The following is a 13,271-nucleotide window of genomic DNA, read 5'->3' as shown; positions in this document are numbered from 1 at the left end:
GCGCGAGGAAGTGGGCGCCGGGGAGCTCCCGGTTTCCCTCCGCCGACGGCGCAGACGCACGGCCCGAGGCGGCCCGGGATCCCCTCCGCGGCTCCGCGGCCCCGCGCCGCCTAACGGGCCAAGTCGCATGCGCGCCGAGCTGCGCCGGGGAAAGGGAGAGTGAGGGGAGGGGCGAGCGGCGAGCGGCGGCCGCCGGAGCCCGCGGGGGCCGCGGACGACGCATGCGCCGCCAGGGAGCGCAATCACGGGCCGCGCTCGCGGCTGCCGGCTCCGAGAGGAAACCCCGCGGGCGAGAGCGCGGAGGAAATCTGGCCGCCGACGCGTGCGCGCTCCCGGTGAGTGGCGCCCCGCCGGGTGGGCCCGGGGCTCCCGTCGGCCGGCCGCCCGCCTCGCCGGCGCATGCGCGCTCCCGGGGCCGGTGGAGGAGGGGAAGGGAAGGGAGGGGGAGGAGCGGGCGCCGTAGCGGTGCATTTTTTTGGAGGTAGGTGGGCGGGGGTGGGGAGGGAGGGGAGCGCCGCCCGCGGGCCCAGGTGCTGCGTGTGCCGGCCGCCGCGGGGTCGCCCGGACGCCGCCGGGGTCGCGGCTCCGAGTGGCCGCAGCCGGAGTCGGGGTGGGGGAGGGAAGGGGCCGGGGCCGCCGCCAGCCACACGGTGAGGGCGCGGGGAAGGGAGGGCGGGGGGAGGGGGCGCCGGGGGGCGGCGGCCCGGGCAGGGCCGGGCGGGAGCCGGAGCCCAAGTTCCCTGCCGGTGGCCCTGCTGTGCCCTTTCCCGGGAGTTGGGGTGGAGCCGCGCTCGGGTTGCGGGGCCCTCCGGGGCCGCTGGGGTTACCTGCGGGGCGGCGGCGGGGCCGGGGCTGGGGCCGGGGCCGGGGCTGGGGCCGGGGCTGGGGCCGGGGCGCGCGGCGGGCCGGGGGCGGGGGCCGGGGCCGGGGGCGGGGGCCCGGAGCGCGCGGCGGCGCTGGGGCCGGTTCCCGCGGCGGCGCGGCCGGGAAAGCCGCAGGCGCGGGGCCGGGAGGGCTTTCGCCGGGGACCCGCTAGGCCTTGTGACCCACTTTATTCCTGTCACAACTCGGGCACGTTTGGAGCGGCGCCCAATGGGGCGGCGGGGCGGCCAGCTCCTCGGGGAACCCCCGCCCTCCCGGCGCCCGGCCCGCGGTCGGAGCGGGCGGCCGCCGCCCGGGGGCTGGTTCCGTTAGGGGTCGGGGTTCCGGGGCTGCGGGCGGCGGGGCGCCCCGCTGTGCCCGCTGTGCCCGCCGTCCCCGCCGTGCCCGCTGCGGCGGGGCGCCCGGGCCTCTCCGCCCGGTCCCGGCGCCCCGGCCCCCGGCGGGTCCTTCCTGCACGTAGCGCCGCAGAGCGGGGGACGCTCCTGAGTGTTTTCGCGGCGGGTAGAGGTCCTGTTGGTGACGCCGGGCTCCCGAAACATCCACGCCGCCGCCTCTGACCTGGCGCATCAGACAGCTCGGGTCAGGTGGTCGTTGCCTTGCTCTGGGGATGCCACGCAGGAGGAGGACTTTAGGGCTTACCAGCCTTTAAAAAAAAAAAAAAAATCCGATGTTTTCTTTTACAGCGAAGGCAGAGCACAAGAAGAAAGTTTTGCAGTCATTGGTGATATGACTATTACGCTGATCCCCCAAATCAAAGAAAAGGTAACTTCACTTACTGCATTCTAACTGGTGGCTTTTGTTTTTGTAGTAAGAGAGTTGTGGGGTTTTTTGTTTTGTTTTGTTTTGGTTTGGTTTTGTGTTTTGCGCCTTCTTCACCTGCTTCACAAAACAAACGTCCCTAAAAGGATAAAACTTAGCTAATGAGTTGTTTTCTTGAAAGTCATTCCTTGGGACACCTCAAATCTGGTTTGTTTTTTAAGATCTTGTGGGGGGTGGGCAAGAGAGGGAAAGGAAACTAACTCAGGTAGTTATGTAGTTGGAAGGACAAGATGTCATTAAAGGTTAGGCAGGAGAAGGCAGATGAATGTTGTGGTGGAGCTAGTCTCGATCAGCCACGAGAAGAAGAATGAGGAAGCTTTTTGTGCACTGGCATGGAGAGCTCTCCAAAATATGTTATAAAGTGGGGGGAAAAAAAGCAACCCCAACAAGGTGTAGGACAGTGTGAATAATGTGCTACTTTATGTGTAAAGATGTGGGGGAGGAATAAGAATATGAACTTGCGTTTGTTCTTCAATCATAAACTCTGGGAGGATACTGGGGAAGTAGTACCAGTGGGAGAGAGGGAGAAACTGTAGTGTCGATGAAGGGGGGTGGGAAGTGAGATGTATACTGCATGTGTCTTGGTATTCAAAAATTTTTGTGATGATGTTACAGATTCATAAACTAGGTTAAACAAAAATCCTCTTCAAAATGACTTGCTCTGTGGGTTTTGTCTGTTTGCCTGTCTCTGTTCCATTACTTGTGTTGATTTGGGCCATTTTCAGTATGATTTCTCTTACTGTTTTTTAGAAAAATGATATTGAAAGTTTAGAATAAGCTTGGCTCTTTCTCCTTTAATTTTTAAGATGCTAAATGTCACAGACTAACTCCTGCAGACGCTTAGTTGTATTTTGCCTTGCTTAGATATATAATGGCATTGTTTACATGGGGCATTATGGCTGGATTATGCAGTTTTCAAAGGATGGTTTTGTGTCCCCTTCCTCTTTTTTCAGGAGTCATAGTCATATGAAATTTTACTTTTCTTAACCACAGAGTTGTGATAATTGGAGAATATGAACACTCCATTACAATGATAATAGACCTGATTGTCTAGTAGTTTGCTTTTCAAACTGGGAAACTCTTTTCTCTTAAGGAAATCACATATGAACCTCAATGAAAATTTGTGAAGATAGTTCTTATGAAAAATTAAAGTTGAGATGCAGTGTATTTCTATTGGTGCAATAATGTAAAAGACTTTTTTGATTTATGGATTGCTGTAAAAATTGTGTGGGTTTTTTTTTTTTTTTTTTAAAGCTTTGCCAGCCTAACCTTTATAATTAGGTTAAAATTGAAAAAGGGCTTTGTTAGAGTGGATATAATTTTGAGGGGAGGGTACTGAAACTCCCTCTGGTGGCAAATACTGTATAATCAAAGTAGTGAACCTTGAGTAGTGGGTGACAATTGCTTTGGGCATTTTTGTTACCAGTATTCCTTTTCATTTTGCAGGATAGGATAATTGCATTATTTCTGTTTGATCTGTAGGTCTGTAGTAGCCAAGCTTCTGCAAAATGGCATTTATTTTTCATTTGAAACCATGTGGGTTTATTAATCCATTTTAAAAATAGAATCATATTTCAGAATTTTACTTAATATTATTTTTAAAATTATAGAAGTAAATTGATGCTGATGAAAGATGAAAACAACACAATTTGTATCTAAGTGAAAACTTCCTTTGCATACCTAGACTTTTATTTCACATCCCTCCCCAGAGATAACTGCTGTTAACACTGTTGTATAACCACCTAGATCTTCTGTGTGTTTATAAACATGACTTTTTCATACCGAAAATTGAATTATCTCTTTTGTCCATTTGCCTCTGCTGTGGGCTCTTTTACTACCAACAGGGCAGGGAGACAACTTGGAGTATTTCAGAAAGTTTAACATATGGTTTACTCCTTAGAACATACTCTTTTCACTTGTGAGGGGCCAGTCGGCTTGGAGTGCATTTACAGCTTGCAGTTAGATCATACTGGTGTGAGCTTTATCTGGTGTAGGTTGGATTCAGCTGAAAGAGTTGGATTCCTTGGATTCTAGGGTTTTCTTTGGGCTTTGACCTGGTCAGTAGTTCACAGGTTAAACTTTTTCTCCTGTTCTTGCAGACCACTAGGAACTCCTTAGATTACATGATGAGTTTCTTTGGGTCTTCTGAAGTGAATGTAGGCAGACTCTTAACTAAGAGACATTCATTCTTGAATGAAATCTAGCCTGTGAAGGGGAAAGGAGGAGAAGAGGCTTTTTGGTCTGACTTGTACTTAGCCTGACAGCAGACATGTCTCCTGACAGTGAATATGCACACCTCCACCCACCTCCTATCTCACCCTGCAAGAGAATACTACTTTTCTAATAATTCTTTTCAGGTGAAAGAGTGCAGAAAGTTAAGAGGATTAACCAAAACTAAATCTTTACTCAGCTATGTGAGATACATAGATGAAGTACCATCGACCCTGCCCTCTATGGGTTTGAAACCAAGTGTAATTAAAAGAGCACATGTGTAATGATTATTACACAAGATAGGAAATGATCAATTCCAGAAGAAAAATATACGTAAGGTTTATATAAGGATGAGGCTCTTTCCAGCCTTTTATTTTTACAGGATGGGGTTTGGAGAAATAATTTATATTCAACCTTTTAAATAGTTAAGAAAGGATAGAGCAAACTTAGAAAGCTCCAGTCTAAAAAAAGAAAGCTCCAGTCTTAGCCTTCAATGAATAAGGAAGTAAGGAGTTTAGTTGCATTGTTATAGCAGACGTTTATAAGACTAATTGATACTTGCTTTTTTTTTTTTTATAGTAGTACACAGGAAAGAGCCATTTGATGTTTAGCTTGATAATTATGATACAGCCTACATTAGATTTCAGGATTGTTAGGAATATTAAGAAATTTAATTCTGTCAGTTGTTATCTACCATCTGATATGTCAGGCAGTGTCAGTATTAAAACTAAATTGTTTCTTTTTTCCTTTCCTGAAAGCACATATTTAATGTATTCTTCCCCCACAGTTTTACTTCTTGTGCTGTGTCAATTAAAATACATGTTGGCTGCAAATATCTTAAACAATGAAAACAATGAAAGCAAACAACATTGTGAAAAATTGAAGCTCTATATTACACCAAAATTACCTTTTATTGTTTTGTGTGTTTCCGTCCAATTCTTTGCAGATGCATAAATTTTTTCTTATAGGCATTGTACCAGTAAAGATTGCATTTTCCCTTTTATCAAGTCTAACATGCTAGATGAAGTTGTATGAATTCTATTTTAGAATAAAGCGTCAGAGTGATTTATTTCTTACTAATTGACTATAATTACTGTAATGGCATTTATATTTATAGGTTGCTTTTCAACCGTTTGTCAGTCTGTTAGTGTAACTTCTGTGAATTAGATGGATAGTGTACAGCTCTGTTAGTGTAACTTCTATGAATTAGATGGATAAGAGATTCCTATTTTTCTCCATGTTTTTGGTTATGCAAATTTTAAATTACCTAAACCCATCCTCATAAGTATAGTGTTGTCTTTTTTTATTAATGTGTTTTAGGTGTGTATTTCACAGAGATGTAATTCTGCTATTTTAAGTCTTAGACTAAGTCAACAGAAATCACTTGTAAAAAATTTTTATTTTATTTAATTATTTATTCATAAAAAATACACAGAGAGAGAGGCAGAGGGAGAAGCAGGCTCCATGCAGGGAGCCCAATGTGGGACTCGACCCTGGGACTCCAGGATCACACCCTGGGCCGAAGGCAGTGCTAAACCGCTGAGCCACTGGGCTGCCCGTAAAAAAAATCTTTATGAATTGCTTTTGACCTGTGGTATACTGCTTAGGATGTGACTTACCTTTATTTTTCAGAAACATTTTAATTTCTACATTTATGAGGTCAAATAGTAATACAGAAATTCCCACTTTTTCAGAGTTCACATTTAATCAGGTACTTTAATTTTTAATTCTCACCTAGAATAGTGGAAAACAAAAATACAGGTTAGTTCATGTTAAGTGGTTTTGTATTTAAAGACAAAACAAAACAAATCACAGATGGGGGTTTTACTAGTAAAGACTAAACCATGTCCCTAGTTAAGAATTTGTTATTTGCATTAAAATATGACTTTAATGTAAATAATGCCTTTGTCTCTTTCTTAATCTCTTTCTCCCAGTTATAAAAATAGCACATCCCTAACATAGAAAATTTGGGAAACACAAAAAAGCATGAGTTAAATTTTTAATGTATTATTGGAAATCCTACCACAAAGAAGTGCCATTATTAACCTTCTGGAATATCTTCTAGCATTTTGTTTAGCCATTATATAAATATATGTGTACTTAGTAGAGGCTTAATGATGTTTACAAAATGGGCTCATAATGCACCTACCGTAGTGCAAATTATTCTATTCACTTACCAATAAATCCTGAACATCTTAATGTCAGTATTTTTCTACAACATTATTTTTAATGGTTGTAGACTACTCTTATCTTTTTGTGTGATCATTTACTAACTGATCTTTTTCAGTTGGACATTTAAGTTACCAATTTTTAAAATAATAGTGTCACTTTTGAATTAGAATTTAAATAGACTAATATTGAATTTGTATTACTACCCAGATTAAACTGAGCTTTTGTGCTTTGTGTTGAAAAAATATACCATAAGTATATAATAAATTATCTAATAATGATCCATAATAAAGTGAACCCAAGATTTTTATAATGTTATTTTATTCCTAAAGTATGTTTTACTTTGAATTGTATTAATCTAACTTTGCATTTTATGAGCGTAAATCTTTTGAATAACAGTATTCTAGAACAGGCTTTCTAAGTAGGGTGGGGAAGTAGTCTGTACACATTAAAATGAAGTTCAACAGAGAGGTTTTTTTGATTGCTCCAAAACACTTCCTTAAAAGGAAAATCTAAATACCAAGAAAGAATCCTTCATCACCCCCAAATTGACATTAGCTTTGTATAGGATTTCTGTGACATTTTATTCTACTCCTAGGTATATCTGTATCTTCCAGTTTAAGTTGGGGGGATAAACTAAGTTAAATTACTTTTAAGAGAAAATAGGTGAGCTCCTAATTAAAGTTCAATACGGTAATTTTTAGTATGTCTTCTCTTGTCTATTTTTGGAAGTTTCTCAGGTTTAATGAATATACTTTTGATAGTGACTCCTTTTTACTTTTTTCTCTAGCATGAAAGTAGAAGTTTTTAGTTTTATTTTCTCAGTGATGTGACCAGATAATTAAAATATCTGGTTTTATTCTAAGTAAAGCTTGTTTATTGCCTGAAACTTAATGACAAAGACAGCACTACTTTAACAAGGCCTTAATGACTTACATTGATAGCGTGGTGTGGTGATCACGAGAGCAAGGTTCCAGAGCTAGCCTGCTTGGGGCATTCAGATCCTGGCTTTACTGCTAGATGGCTGTAGGACCTTGGACAAATGTTACCTCAATTTCTCATTTATAAAAGGAAGATAATACTAGTTTATAATATGATTTGAAGATTAAATGAGACAACACATGGAAATTACTTAGAACAAAGAGCATTATATTACATAGTTAAGTGGTCAATAAATGTTAGTGGTTATTCCGGTTTTGTTATTTTCAAAGTGTATACCAGACAGGGCTCTTACTCCCCCCGCCCCCCCAATTTAAATATATTTAAAGAAGTTGCTTAGAGTTTAGTTTTTTGTTTTGTTTTTAAAGATTTTATTTATTCATGAGAGGCAGGGGGAGAAGCAGGCTCCTTGCAGGGAGCCTGACAAGGGACTCGATCCCAGGTCTCCAGGAACACACCCTGGGCTGAAGGCGGCGCTAAACTGCTGAGCCACCCAGGCTGCCCTTAGAGTTTAGTTTTTATGTAGAGTTTGGAGTGCTTCTCTTTTTATGTGACTTAGAATAATAAAGTTACTAGAACATATTTCCAAGATGCATGGTATTGTCTATTTCTTTGAAGTCCTTTGTCAAGTTTTGATTCATGAAAACTGGTAACTGGTTTTCTTCTGTGTTGAAACTTAGATTTTAGTTGAGGTAATATTAGAAAAAGTTATTTAGGAAACCCACAGATTAAAATGAAAAATGTTAGTACTTAAATTTTGTTTTACAACTTTATAATACAATGGAAAGATCAAAGATTTTTTATTAGAAGCAAGAAGTGAAGTGACCAAACCATTAGTGGGAAAATCTGTTTCCAACTCTTACCTGATAATTTTTGTCTCCATCAGAAATGGTGATAATATAATAATGTATTTATAATTATAAAGATTTCTTAGTTTCAAGATTAGACTTTTATTGCGTGAAGTAAGTTTATATTAACTTCTTTTTAGACTTGATCATTCTTTTTCTGTAAGTCTATAATCTTGTTGGAGCTGATCATTAAAATTTGTAAACTAATTTTTCTTTTGAAAATTGTTGTGATTTTTGTAAAAATGAGTCTTGTTCCTTAGAAAAGAATTAAGGTGCCAAAAATCACAAAGAAAATCTATGATGAAAAAAACCACCTAAAATCTCAGGGATGAGCCCAATTAAAAACTTTTCTCCCAGTATCTTCTGAGGCATTTGTGTGTGTGTGTGTTGCAATTTTATAGTAAGTGGAATATTTGTAGTTCTGTAAACTTTTTTTTTTTCATGTGTACTGGATGTCTTTGTGAATAAATACAGATTATCATTATTTTAATCAAGTGTTAGTTTTTTACTTTGAGTATTTAATTTTTTTTTTCTAAGTTTGCCACTACCATCAACTTTGACTTCTTGAATCATCTGCTTTGCATTCCTTTTTATCCCTCTGTTTTGCTTTCTTTTGAGTTAATAAGTTATTTTTATTCTGTTTTTCCTACTATTTGGTTGTGAGTTATATATTCTTATATTTTTAGTGGTTGTTCCAGAGATTATAACTAGTATACTTAATATTATAGTACAAATGACTGCTTCTACCATTCTGCAGTAATGCGAGTTTAATTTTTAACTCCTCCTCCAAACTTTTTGTATTATTATTGTTCTATATTTTATTTGTGCAGATTTTAAACTCCATATTTTAGACAGCCAATTTTTGTTAATACTTACTCTTTCTAGGTTTCTTCCTGTCTTTGTGTGCTTCTTTCTAGGATCATTTTCCTTTTGTTTGAATAGGTTCCTTTAGTATGTTTAATACTAATCTACCTACAGACAATGATTTTTTTTTTTTTGAGATAGTCTTAATTTCACATTCTTTTTTGAAGATTTTTTTTTTTTTTTTTTTTTACTGAATATAGAAATCTAAGTTGGTAGTTATTTTTTTTCTTTATTAAAAAATGTTTTGATGTCTTCTGGCTTTTTATTGAAGTCCACTTCTAGTCTTATTGAAGGTAATTATTACCTTATAATCTTGCTGATAATCATTTATTTTTCTTTGACTACTTTTAAGACTTTCTCTTTTTAGTATTTTAGCTCTTTGACTATGATGTGTTGAGGTGTGGTTTTCTTTGTGTTTTGCTTTATGTTCATTCAGCTATTTGAATTAGTAGTTTGATGTCTTTTAATTTGAGGATATTCTGTTATTCCTCTTCAAATATTGCTTCTGTTTCCTTCCCCCTTTTTCAGATTCTCATTTAGACATGATATAAGTCAATGATTATGTTCCACACATCTCTTAAAATTTTTCTCAGTGTTTCATTTGAGTATCTTCTGTTGACCCTTCTTCTTCCATTAGTAAAACTAGTTTCTCTTTTGTTGAAACTGATTTATTGTATTCTTAATTTTACATTGTAATTTTGAGTGTTAGAACAATTTAATTGTATTTTATAGATTTCTAATACTTGAGTTCTCTCGAATATACTGATTAGTTATTTAAATGTTTGTTGATTCCAATATCTGCATCATCTGTTCTGCTTATAGGATTGGTTTTTCTGTTGGTTATTGGTTGTGTGGTTGTATGTTTCCAGCTCTTCATATGCATGCTGAGTTTCTGAAGGAACTTGTCCATTTCATCTATGTTGTAGGATTTGTTGGTAATCTTATTATCTTTTAAATACAGAACCTATAGTTCTGTATTTAAAATTTATAAGATTTTAAATATATATTTTTATATATATTAAAATTTATTTAAGATTTATAGTTAAATCTGCAATCTGTAGAGATTCAGTATCATTTTTGACTTGGGTAATCTGTATCTTTTTTTCACTTGATCAATCTGGCTAGAGATTTATTAATTTTATTAAGGTTCTCAAAGAAACTGCTTTAGGTTTAGCTAATTTTCTCGGTTTGTTGTTTATTTCCTACCTCAGTTCTGAACTTTATTATTTTCTTTAACTTTTTAGTTAAAGTTTAGTTTTTTAGTTTTAGTTTGTTTTCTGTTTCCAGTTTCTTTGGGTACAAGCTGAGGTCGTCGATTTCCTGTCTGCATTCCTCCCCTGTCCATCCCCAGGTGTGGTATAAACTTCCCTCTAAATATTGCCTACAGATTTTATATATATATATTTTTTTCCATTTTCATTCAGCTCAAAATAGTCTCTGATCTGCTTTTTGATGTCATCTTTGACCAATAAATAATTTAGAAGTGTGTTAGTTTTTAGATAGTTGAGGATTTTCCAGAATTTAACTTAAAAACTTTCTGTTTTTAAGTTAGTTTCATTGTGATGAGAGGACATACTTTATTTTTTTTTATTTTTTTAAAAGATTACTTATTTATTTATTCATGAGAGACACAGAGAGAGAGGCAGAGACACAGACAGAGGGAGAAGCAGGCTCCATGCAGGGAGCCCGATGTGGGACTCAATCCCAGGTCTCCAGGATCACGCCCTGGGCCAAAGGCAGGTGCTAAACCACTGAGCCACCCAGGGATCCGAGAGGACATACTTTACATGACTTGGAACTTTTAGTTATATTGAGATTTGTTTTATGGCTCAGAATTTAGTCTATCTTGGTAAAGGTTCCATGTGCATTTGAAAATGAATATATATCCTGCTGTTACTGGCTGATGTTATATAAATGTCAGTTAGGTCAAGTTGGTTGATTTATAAGTTTTTCTTGAATGCCAGACATTGTGATTAAAAACAAAATAAAGTAAACATTACTGAGTATGTTTTGTCAGGCAGGGTTCACTTTTTCTCCTAGGCAGGTAGAGTAGGGAGCCAATCATCTTAATTTATATGGAGGCTGGATTGCTATTTTAGTAATTTGATGATACTTTTCTTATTTGCCTGTTTTGTACAGTGTGGACTTCCAGGACTTTCACTTCAAAGCCTGGTGGTCTTTGTCCTCTTAGCAGTGCCAAAGGTGGGAAATTTCACTTTGCTTTTCAGTTTTTCAGTTAACTATTTAGTCTTTTTACTCTATATAGTTTTAAAATTAAGCTGATGTCCTGGCAGAGATAGTAGCTTTGATCTTAAAAGTCCCTGCAGTCTTCCAGTTTTGTTACTCCAGCCCTTGTGTGAACACCAAAAGCTCTTTTGAGTTCTCTATCCTTTAGCATCAGTGTTCTGCACAGAAATTTGTTTTCAGCCTCCAGCCCATCCTCATAATCAGGAAATACCCAGATTCTCTTGTTCTCCATCTTTCCACATCTTCTGCCTTAGAAGAATAGGATTTTTGTAACTTATTTAGCTTTTCTAGTTGTTCTCAGCAAGAATATAGGCCTGCTGTAAGCTATTCTATCTTACCTGGATGTGGACAACTTATTTTTTAAAGCTACACAGAATACTTAATTTCCATGACCTATTTTGTGTTAAGTATTTTATTTTATTTTATTAAGATTTTATTTATTTATTCGTGAGAGACGAGAGAGAGAGAGACAGGTAGGCAGAAACACAGGCAGAGGGAGAAGCAGGCTCCACTCAGGGAGCCTGACGTGGGACTCCACCCCGGGTCTCCAGAATCACAGCCCGGGCTGCAGGCGGCACTAAACCACTGCGCCACCGGGGCTGCCCCTTGTGTTCAGTATTTTATTATAAGGTAGTTGGATTTTAGTTTCTGACCTAGGTTACTCCTTAAAACTCAGCTTTATTTATATATGTTAAAATTCACAACGTTAAATATACACGTTTTCACAGATGCATTCTTGTGCGTATCACCACAATCAAGATACAGAAAATTCTTATCATCCTGAAAAATTCTCTCTCCCCTGGCAACCACTGATCTGTTTTCTATTGATATAGTTTTGCCTTTTCTACAAATGTGATATAAAAGGAATCATACTATATGTGGTCTTCTGGGTCTGGCCTGCATTTAGTGTAATGCTTTTGATAATTCTTTGTCAATAGTTTCTTTCTTTTTATGGCTGAATACTATTTCATTTTATGGAATATGAAATAGTTTTTTTTATAATTGTCAGTTGGTAGACATTTGAATTGCTTCCAACTTTTGGCCTTGATGAACAAAACTGCTAAACATTTTGGACATGGGTTTTCACCTGGGCAGACATCTAGGAATGGAATTGCTGGGTTGCGTGTTTAGCTTTATAAGATACCATCAAACTGTTTTCTCAGATGGCTGTATACTTACATCCTCCTCAGAAATGTATGAGTTTCCATTGCTACATTTTTGTCAACACTTGGTATTGTCACTGTTTTAAGTTTCAGCCATTTTAGTGGTTGTGTAATTGTATATCTCATTGTGGTTTCAATTTGCATTTTTCTTTTTCTTTTAAAGATTTTATTTATTTATTCACGAGAGATAGAGAGGGAGGCAGAGACACAGGCAGAAGGAGAAGCAGGCTTCCTGTGGGGAACATGATGTGGGACTTGATCCTGGGACCTCGGGATCACGCCCTGAGCCAAAGGCAGATGCTCAACCACTGAGCCACCCAGGTGTCCCTCAATTAGCATTTTTCTAATGACTAATGATATTGAGCGTGTTTTCATGTGCTTATTGGTCATTCCTATATTTTGTGAAGTGTCTGCTCAAATATTTTGACCATTTAGAAAAATGGGTTCCTTATGGAGACCTAAAAGATTGTTTTTCTCTAATATATTCTGATATGAAGTCCTTATCAGATGTTAGAATTGTGAAAGTTCCCTCCCAATCTGTGCCTTCCTTTATTTTCTTAATGGTGTCTTTGAAAAGTCTTAAATTTTGATGAAATACGATATATCAGTTCTTTTATGCTTTAGGTTTTTTGTCTTCAAAGAAATATTTATCTACCTCTAGAGATTTTTCTCATGTTTCTTACAGAAGTTTTATAGTTTTAGCTTTTGTGTTTAAGTCTACGGTTCATTGTGATATATTGACTCTATAGATCAATTTAGAAAGAAATGACATCTTACTACTGAGTGTTTTGATCCACAAACACAGTATAACCTCTCCATTCATTTAGGCCTGTAGTTTCTCTCAGCATTGCTTTTATAGTTTTTTAATATTCTTTTAGTAGTGTACTTTATCTTGCTCATTCAGCAAGCCTTACTGAGCATCTAGTGTGTGCCAGATACCATTCTAGTTGCTGGTGTTACAGCAGCTGAACAAAGTAGGCAAAAAGTCCTGCCCTTGAGGAGCTTAATATTCCAACTGGAGGAAGCTAGATGAGAAACCAGTAAGTATATTAGATGGTCATTAGTACTATTGGAGAAAAACCCATCAGGCTGTAGGGGGTTGTAGTATATGAATGTGAGGGAGGTAGGA

The 13,271-nt window shown here is 39.1% G+C and overlaps 1 protein-coding gene across 13 annotated transcripts in view; it reads left to right on the top strand.

Moving 5' to 3' along the window:
* Window positions 1-178: 178 nt before the first annotated feature.
* Window positions 179-13,271, top strand: part of CLOCK (clock circadian regulator) — a 134,699-nt gene continuing 121,606 nt past the window's right edge. For 4 of the 13 annotated variants that reach the window (XM_077848059.1, XM_077848061.1, XM_077848060.1 and 1 more), the window contains exons 1-2: window positions 179-335; window positions 1,566-1,644. The gene's annotated coding sequence lies outside the window, so the exon portion shown is untranslated. Of the gene's footprint in view, window positions 336-407; window positions 482-585; window positions 651-1,310; window positions 1,462-1,565; window positions 1,645-13,271 lie in introns of those variants that run through there. The other 9 variants (XM_077848048.1, XM_077848053.1, XM_077848054.1 and 6 more) reach the window with 5 other exon arrangements.

The sequence above is a fragment of the Canis aureus genome, chromosome 14, assembly GCF_053574225.1.
Source record: "Canis aureus isolate CA01 chromosome 14, VMU_Caureus_v.1.0, whole genome shotgun sequence".
NCBI lineage: Eukaryota > Metazoa > Chordata > Mammalia > Carnivora > Canidae > Canis > Canis aureus.
Note: the sequence above shows the minus strand (reverse complement) of the source record. Positions and strands in the feature narration are given on the sequence as shown.